Genomic DNA, 8,932 nt, shown 5'->3' with positions numbered 1-8,932 from the left:
GCCCAGGCCCCTGCGAGCCAGGAGCAGCCCCCGGGCGTCCTGTGTAAGGCGGTGAAGGTGGTGGGGTCCTGAGCGAATTCTTCCTATAGCAGGGGAGGTCGAGGTGTGGGGAGCATAGACGCCATGGAAACGGGGCCAGAGCCCGCCTGTACTGGGTGGGTGATTAATAAAGGCTGGTGGAACCCGCGTAGTAGGGAGGCATGAAGAGGAGTTACTCTCGTGGACTGGCTCCTGGCTTCCATTTTGAATGGGTCACTTTGAGAATGGTCTCCACAGTGAAAGAAAGGTCTGACTAGGAGGTTATGAGCGAGTTTTCACACTTTGGAAACCTAAATCAGTCGATAGGACCAGATGGAAATGAGAGGGAGCCCCTTGCCTTCCAAATATTACCCTCCTTTTATAGGCCCAAGGTAGTACCTAGCTCCACCTTATCCTACCCCAGCCACCCAGAGTAGCCCAGTGAAAGGAGACTAGGCTGGCGTGTCTGTCGCTCAGGTGTCCTGAGATGGCAGCTTTCCCTCCTCCTCGTTCGGGGCCTGGGGGAACTCTCAGCCACAGGAGGGAGTCAGGGATGAAATGACAAAAATCATTGACAGGTCAAGTAGCACCATTTGTTAGCTGTGTGAACTATTGTGAATAATCACTTTATTCTTCCAAGCCTCAGTTTCTTCATCTGTAAAATGGGCATGATAACCTCCTAGGGTATTGGGAGGCATTCATTCCTAGCACATAGTGAGTACTCAGGGGAGAACAGAAGATTCCTCTAAGAATAGAATACTGTGAGGTGGAATCCCTCAGGGAGAAGTGGGAAGAAGGGTGTCAAGGCTGATGGAAAAGCACAAGTGCATAAGCTGGATGGGAGGGTGGGAGAAAGTAAAAGGACCAGAGGGTCTGGAATGAGCTGGACCAGGTATGTGGGGCAGAGTGGACAGGTTATTGAAGGGCTCCTTGGAGAATGGATGTAAACATCAACAAATACTGTGCTTAAGTGTCCTCTGTGGGCCAGGCACTCAGTTCTAAGTGCTCTCAGAGCAAGAAAGGCCAAAAAAGATAGATTCCATCCAAGGTCTTTGAGCAGAAGAGTCATTCTCATACAGTGTATGGAAGATAATTAGGAAGATCATTCTGCCTGGGTAGAAGTTGTTGGGAACTTGGAGGAGGTTGCTAGGAGAGGGTTGGCCTGCTGGTTGGCAGGGTAAGTGGGGATGGAGAAGAAGACGGACTGGATTAGAGCCCATATAGAAGGCAGAGGCTGACATATGGCCATTGGTCAAGGGAGCCCAAACTGCCAGCTTCTCTCTTGGTGAGACAGGAGACAACTGGTGACGGCCTGGGAGTATGTGTTGTTGTTAAGTTCCATCGAGTTGGTTCCGACCCATAGCGACCCTGAACAGGGTTTCCGAGGCTGTAAATCTTTACAGGAGCAGAAAGCCTCATCTTTCTCCCACGGAACAGCTGATAGTTTCGAACTGCTGACCTTGGGGTTCACAGCCTAATTTGTAACCACTACGCTACCAGAGCTTCCTGAGAGTATGTGAGAGACAGCAAAACTGGAGGCAGCGCCAACAGCCCATCTGCCGTAGGCATTGCACTGGGTAGCCACCCCCTTTCAGAACCCTGTGTCACCAAGTCATGGTTCTAGTAAATATTCTAGAGTCTTCTCTTTGCAGGGCTCATGGTAAACACCGAAGAACTGTTGGGTTAGAAGAAACCAGAGCATATAAGGAGTTTTGACTCTTGACTTTCTTCCCCTACTCAAAAAACCCCCCAATCCACTGCCACCACATTGATTCATATTCATAACCTTCCTGGATAGGGTTTCCAAGGCTGTAAATCTTTCCTGGAGCAGAAAGCATCATTTTTCTCCTTGGGAGTAGCTAGTTCGTTTGAACTGCTGACCCGACAGCTTTACCAATCCAAATTAAGTTTGGGATTTCAGGGACTGAGATGTGTTTTTTCTAGGTGTCAGGAAACTTCCATATGCCTTCGGGTTGGGGCCATGGTGAAACATCTGCTCCGACTGCTGGCTTTTGCTTTCACTTTTGTTGTCTCTGCTCAGAAGCCTAACAATTCTTTCTTGGAATTTACATCATGTTGTAATTCTCCTTTTGCTAGGAGAAGAAGCACAGGCTGCCTTTCACCTGCCACTGTATAGTAGGATCCCAGGTTGTCTCAGGTAGAGGGTGAGTCATCATAGCCAGCACTCTCATTCAACAAGAAATTCAGAAAGGGGAGGACACTGGCCCAAGGGCACACAGCAAGTCAGCAGCAGAAGTGGTACTGGAACCAACCCTCTTGTCTCCCCATCTGGCATCTTTTGCATGATCCCGAGAGGCCTGGCCACACTTGGGAATAGACATTTATTTTAGTGTCTATTCCAAATTTGGTGGTTTTCACATTTTAGCCTTTTCACTCTCTTCGTGGAGTCCTGGTGTGGCGCTGTGGGTTAATGCACCAGACTGCAAAGCCATTTGAACTGCAAGGTTGGTGGCTCAAACTCACCAGCTGCTCCTCGGAAACCCTATACAGGGTTACTGTAGGTCGGAATCGACTCAATGGCACTTAACAACAACAACATTCACTTCATAGTCTTGTTCCTCTGCAGCCTGGACAGGTGGCCCTGTTTAATGTGGTGGCATGTTTCCTTCCACTGAATCGGGTCGTTGGCACCGAGGCTGCCCCTCCTGGGAACTGTAAGTCCCGAAGAAACAGATCCCTTGTTTGGTTTTTCTCAGCTCTAGGCCAGACCGTCCTAAGACTGGCCAGAGGAGCTCTGTGAGAGTCTCTGCTAATAAATTCTGGTTGGTTCTCCACTCCTCTCTCCACTCAGCCCCCACTCCAATCTCAAGACTGCTGGGCTGGCCCTCGCCTTCCCCCCAGTGTTGTTTAATTGGGCTGAGCAGCCGGTAGTCTCCTTTATCTTTCTTTCTTGCCCTACATTGATCAGACCCAGCAGCCTTTGAAGCTGAAAGTACATCGCTTGGGTTCTTAGGATGTTGGAGCAGGAAGGGACGTTAGCCAAAAGAATGCCCAACCTGCTTATTTTACAAATGGGGAAACTGAGGCCCAGTGAAGGGAAAGGAATTGCCTTGATATCAGAATGAGGGCTCGAACCCAGTTTCTTGATTTTGTCTTCAAAGCTTTTGAGGATAATTCTTGGAAGGAAACACATAAATGTGTACAAGAATGCCTCTTCCAACAGCTCTTTTCTCTCGAAACGCTACACTGCTGGGTATTTTCAGGATTTATCAGTGACATGCCCAGAAGGGTCAAGTTAACCCTGAGAATCCTGAAAGATTTAGGTGCCCTGGTCTACTGGTTTTCCTCACATAATCCTGAGAAACTCAGGACTCCTTGATGGCCCCCAGAAGCAATTAGTGACCTTTCCAAGACAGAGTTCAGTGGTGGGTAGCAGAGCCAGCAGGAAGGAAGTTTTGCTTATAAATGTTTCACATGTTAGGGTTGTGAAAAATGTCTTTAAGAAAAATTCTGCAGCTTCCTGAACTTTAGCTCAGCTTTTTATTTAATTTCCTGTCTGTTCAAATTGAAATTGTAGCGTAGTGGTTACGAATCGGGCTGCGAACCGTAAGGTCAGCAGTTCGAAACTACCAGTGGTTCCGCGGGAGAAAGATGAGGCGTTCTGCTCCCGTAAAGATTAACAGCCTCGGAAACCCTGTGCAGGGTCGCTATGAGTTGGAACCGACTCCACAGCACATAACAACAACAAATATACTAGTGACTATGGTAGCGTAGTGGTTACGAATCGGGCTGCGAACCTTAAGGTCAGTGGTTCGAAACTACCAGCCGCTCCGCGGGAGAAAGATGAGGCTTTCTACTCCCGTAAGGATTTACACCCTCGGAAACCCTGTACAGGGTCGCTATGGGTCGGCTCCGACTCGAAGGCACTTAACAACAACAACAACAATATCTAATTAGTACTCTGGTAACCACAAGGTTGGTGGTTCAAACCCACCAGCCCCTCTTGGAAACCCTATACAGGGTTGCTATGAGTTGGAACTAACTCAGCGGCATTTTAAGAATAGCAAAATGCTTTGTAATGTGCCTTTGAAGAGACAAGCTTTTAAAGTTATTTTCTTCACCAGACTGCAGAAGAAGTACATGTTCATTGTAGAAAACTCGGGAAATGTACAAAAGGGTTAAAAAGGAAAATGTCACAATTCACTGGTAACCACTGTAATTATTGTGGTGTGGCGCTATGGGTTAATGCGCCAGACTGCAAATTGTTTTGAACTGCAAGGTTGTCAGTTCAAGCTCACCATCTGCTCCTTGGAAACCGTGTACAGGGTCACTATGGGTCGGAACCGACTCTACGGCACTTAACAATGACAATAATTCGGATATGTTTTGTGTTTTCTTGCTGGTTTGTGTTGTTTAGCATTTTGGTACTGAAGCCTATACCATCTGCACATGTCCATTTTTTTCATACGAGTCCTAACTCGTCGGTTCCCATGTGTTTCTGCACCCCATGGTTTGCTGGTCCTCAGGAGTCCAGCTTTTACCATATACTCATATAGGACACTCCTTTGGCCAAAATCATGAGGAATTTTTTAATTCGCCACCATGGAACTCGGGGCCCATTTCTCCATTGGCCCATTGGTGTTTGGGAAAGGGCGCTATTTGCAAAATCAAAAAATTGAGAACAAACATATTTGGGCTTTGGTGTTTCGGTGGTAGACTTCTCGCCTTCCATGCAGGAGAACTGGGTTCGATTCCCAGCCAATGCACTTGTGTGCAGGTACCACCTGTCTGTCAATGGAGACTTGTGTGTTGCTAGGATTTGACCAGATTTCAATGGAACATCAGACTAAGGCAAACTAGGAAGAAAGACCTGGTGATCTTTTTCCAAAAACCAGCCACGAAACTCTGTGGACCACAGTGGTGTGATCCGCAACCTGTCATGGGGATGGTACATGACCCTGTGGGTTTTCATTCTGTTGTGCATGGGGTCACTGAATGAAGGACAGCTAGCAGCACCAAGCAAAGCAAAAGCAGATTGTCCGGGAGGCTCTTGGAAATGGCGGAATTTAGCTAAGTAGGTGGAGTAGGTGTGACTCAAAGATTACATAGTGGGAGGGGGAGATCTTGTTGCTTCTCATTTTCAGCTTTGGTTTGTTTTTTTTCAACTCTGCAAAGCGTCCTTTCCCCTGCCATGCCCCTTCCACTTGCCCCAGATCTCTCTCAAATTAGACATTGGGGGCAACTTTAAGTCCCTATAAAAATCACTCTTTGGTTTGTAGATCTTTAAGTCTTGCCTCTCGGAGAGCAGGTGTTTCAGTGGCAAAGATGGACAGAGAGTTCGTTTCCTGGTCAGCAAGCAACTCAGGAAGGTCACCCTGAGTTGGGGACAGGATCTACCAGGGTGTCTGTCCCCCAGGGTTACAGAAACATAGTTTTATTAGAGCCACAAGCTCTAATAGTGGTGACTGTTAGTATTAGAAGTGACCCTGGGGATTCTCTAGCCTACTGTTTTCAAACTGTGGGCAGCGGCTTAATTGAGGTCAGATTTTTAAATCACTAAAGTGATTTCAAATGATTTTCCAAGGACCCCTGGTGGTGTGGTGGTTAGGTGGTCAGCTGGTAACCAAAAGATGAGCAGATTGAACCCTCCATTAGTTCTGCACGTGAGAAAGACATGACGGTCTGCTTCTGAACGATCATAGCCTTGGAAAACCTGTGAGGCAGTTCTATTCTGTTTGATAGGGTCACTATGAGTTGAAATTTCAACAGCTGTAGCTTTGATTTTTAGCTTTTTAAGTGGTTTCCCACTGCCTTTCTCTCTCTCTCTCTCTTTCTGTTTTTAAGTGAAATAGAAGAAACTAGGCTAGAAAATGGAAGGCATCTCTTGTCATGGCAAGTCTTTGATAGAACGTTTTGTACTGGTTATCTGAATGCGGGTCTGTACTGAGTCACCAGATAAAATATATTTCTAATTGCGTGGCAGGATTGTTGGGCAGCACTGCTCTGATCCCCTGGGTTTTTACACTCTGATCCTGGGAACCTCGAGATTCCTTAGCCGGGTTCCAGAAGCAACTGAGGGGCTGGCAAGGACCGAGTTGAGTGGTGGGAGGCAGGGCCAGCAGGAAGGAAGCTCTGTTTGTAAATGTTCCAAATGTTAAAGGTTGGAGACCTTCCTCTAAAAAAAATTCTGCTATTTTAAAAAATAGAACTAAAAAGTTGGAAACCACTACTAGACCCCATTTTTAGAAGAAACTGAGGCCATAAAATAGAGATGAGGGGCTTTGCAGGGATCAGGAGGTGGCAGATAGTCACACAGATGATGGTCTCCAAATATAGACCTCCAGGTTTCTCCAAGAAGGTCCCTGGGTGACACAAGTGGTTTGCAATCAACTGCTGACGTGAAGGTTGGCAGACTGAGCCTGCTCTGTGGCTCTGAGATAGAAAGACATGGTGATCGGCTTTTGTAAAGATCACAGGGAAAATAACCTCCATGGAGCAGTTCTGCTCTGTCCCATGAGGGTGCCATGAGTGTCTCTAAATGAGGTTCTAGACATAGTGACAGGCTAGAAACACACGTTTATAGTGCCACCTGTGTCCCCTATGGGGTTTCATCGTTATATGGACTAGGAATGAATGAATATCCTAAGACCTGGTGCTACCACACTGGAGTCCTGGTGTAGCACTGTAGGATCAGCACTGGATTGCTAGCCACAAGGGTGGCGGTTCAAACCCACCAGCCGCTCCTTAGAAACCCTGTATGGGGTCTCGATGAGTCGGAACAGACTCGATGACATTCTGCAACACTGCTGCTACATCCATGCTCATGGCCCCACATGCTACTGCAGTGCACAAGACATTCAGTTGTTCAGTATCAGAATTTGAAACAGATCACAGCATTGATAATCCTGCTTTGGCCTTTCTTCTTCTTTTTTTAAATGTCTCCAGAACTTTACCAATGGAAGCGGTCCAGTCCCCTCTCCTGGCCCAAATAGCCCCAGAGGCATGATGGGCTCAAGGTCACCCAGAAAATCCTGGCAGAACCAGGATGATGAGAACTGACTGCGGCGGGCAAGTTCCTTAGCATCATGGCCTCACAGTATATCCTGTTCTGGATGTCTCCAGAAGGTTCTGTCGATTTGTGGGTGTGCTGTATGTTTTTGCCACGCTCCCCTTTCCATACTTAGTTTGCTGAGAGAGAGAGGGAGCACATTCCTCCAAATATCTTCTTGCCTTACCCCTGTTGTGTATTTTCCTCACACCCGCTGGCTGAGTTTGTGTTGGTTAGGGTGTGGCCACGGTTTGTTGATAACTTGGTGAGGGGGGAAATGATTAAAACAAAACCAAACAGCAAATTTCCTTCTCTTAAGCCAGTAAACCAGTTTCTGTCAAATCAATCCCAGATCGTAGTGACCCCCATGTGTGTCACAGTAGAACTGAGCTCCATAGGAGCTTTCAGAAGTAGATTGCCAGACCTTTCTTCCACAGAACCTCTGGGTAGATTGGAATGTTTGGATTTGACCTGTCAACCTTTTGTTTAGTAGCCAAGCACTTAACTATTTGCACCATCCAGTGACTCCAAGTCACCATTTTTGTTAGAGGAGGTACTGCATGCCTATTTCAGCTCAGAGCAATCGAATGTGTCAGTTGTAGAACTGCCTCATAGGGTTTTCTAGGCTATCTGTTAATTTTTATGGGAGCATATCGTCAGGTCCTTTTCCCATGGAGCAACTAGGTGGATTCGAACTTCCAACCTTTAAGTTCTCAGCCAAGAACCTAACCATCATGCCATCAAGGTCACCGCACAAAGCCCCACATTTTATGGCTGCATGAACTTTAGTTTGTTGTTGTTGATGTTGTGTGCTGCCAAGTCTGTTCTGACCCATAACGACCCTAAATAGGGTTTCTGAGCACGGCTAGTAGGTTTGAATATACTGGCCTTGTAGTTAGCAGTTCAGTGCTTATCCTACAGCACTAGAATGGCCTTTGATAATTGTTATTTTCAAACAGTGATTAATGCAATTTCTACTGTTTGGGGATAAATAGTCTCTTACCACTTGTTTTTATAGCTTGCCATAGTAGCTGTCAGTGCAAACAACATGAGCTGGGTGCGTACTTCGTGGGGGTCACTATGGCGAACCAGGTCATCCTGGAGTGCTGAGAGGTGGACTGTGAAGGTGTCCTTACTGTAGAGTTGATGAGTAATGAGGCAGCATGGGAACTTGAAAGGGGAGGTTTCACCTGAAAGCCAGACAAGGGTTTTCAGGAAAATCTGAAGTATGAGCAAAAGCGGGGTGTTCTGGGTAGAAGCGGCAACCATGCAAATGCCCAGAGTTGAGAAGAGCTTAATTCACGTGGGCTGGTGCTTGATGGGAAGGGCAGTGGTAGGAAAACCTTTTATATAATTTATTTTCAAAAGTCACTTTAGAATTAAGATTCAGCTATTCGTTCAAACAATACTCGTTGAACCCTCCCTGTGGGCTCTGAGAGGAAAACAGTCAACAAGACAGATATTGGCCCTCCACCTTATGGGGATGTGGCAGGTAGAGGCTACAAACCAGTAAAATAACAGACCAGTGTAACTGTATCTTATCCACCCACCCACGGAACCAAACCTACGCCCATCAAATCGATTGTGACTCATAGCATCCCTATGTCAGGTTTCCAAGGCTGTAAATCTTTCTCCCAACGGGTGGCTGGTGGGTTTGAACTGCTGATGTTGCTGTTATCAGCCCAACGTGTAACGCACTACGCCACCAGGGCTCTTTATTTTATTTTGTTTTTTTTCTTAAATGTTTTATTGTGAATTATGTGATAGTTTACATGGGAGAACATTAGTTTTACATTCATTCTATCGTATATTGTCTCATTGCCATGGTTACAATCCCCTCCATGCAATCCTTCCCCCATAACCCCCAGGTCTTCAGCACACAGTTGCTCTCCCTCTCTGGATCTA

The sequence above is a fragment of the Chrysochloris asiatica genome, unplaced genomic scaffold (assembly GCF_000296735.1).
Source record: "Chrysochloris asiatica unplaced genomic scaffold, ChrAsi1.0 scaffold00090, whole genome shotgun sequence".
NCBI lineage: Eukaryota > Metazoa > Chordata > Mammalia > Afrosoricida > Chrysochloridae > Chrysochloris > Chrysochloris asiatica.
The sequence above is the reverse complement of the archived record's forward strand: the minus strand, read 5'-3'. Positions refer to the sequence as shown.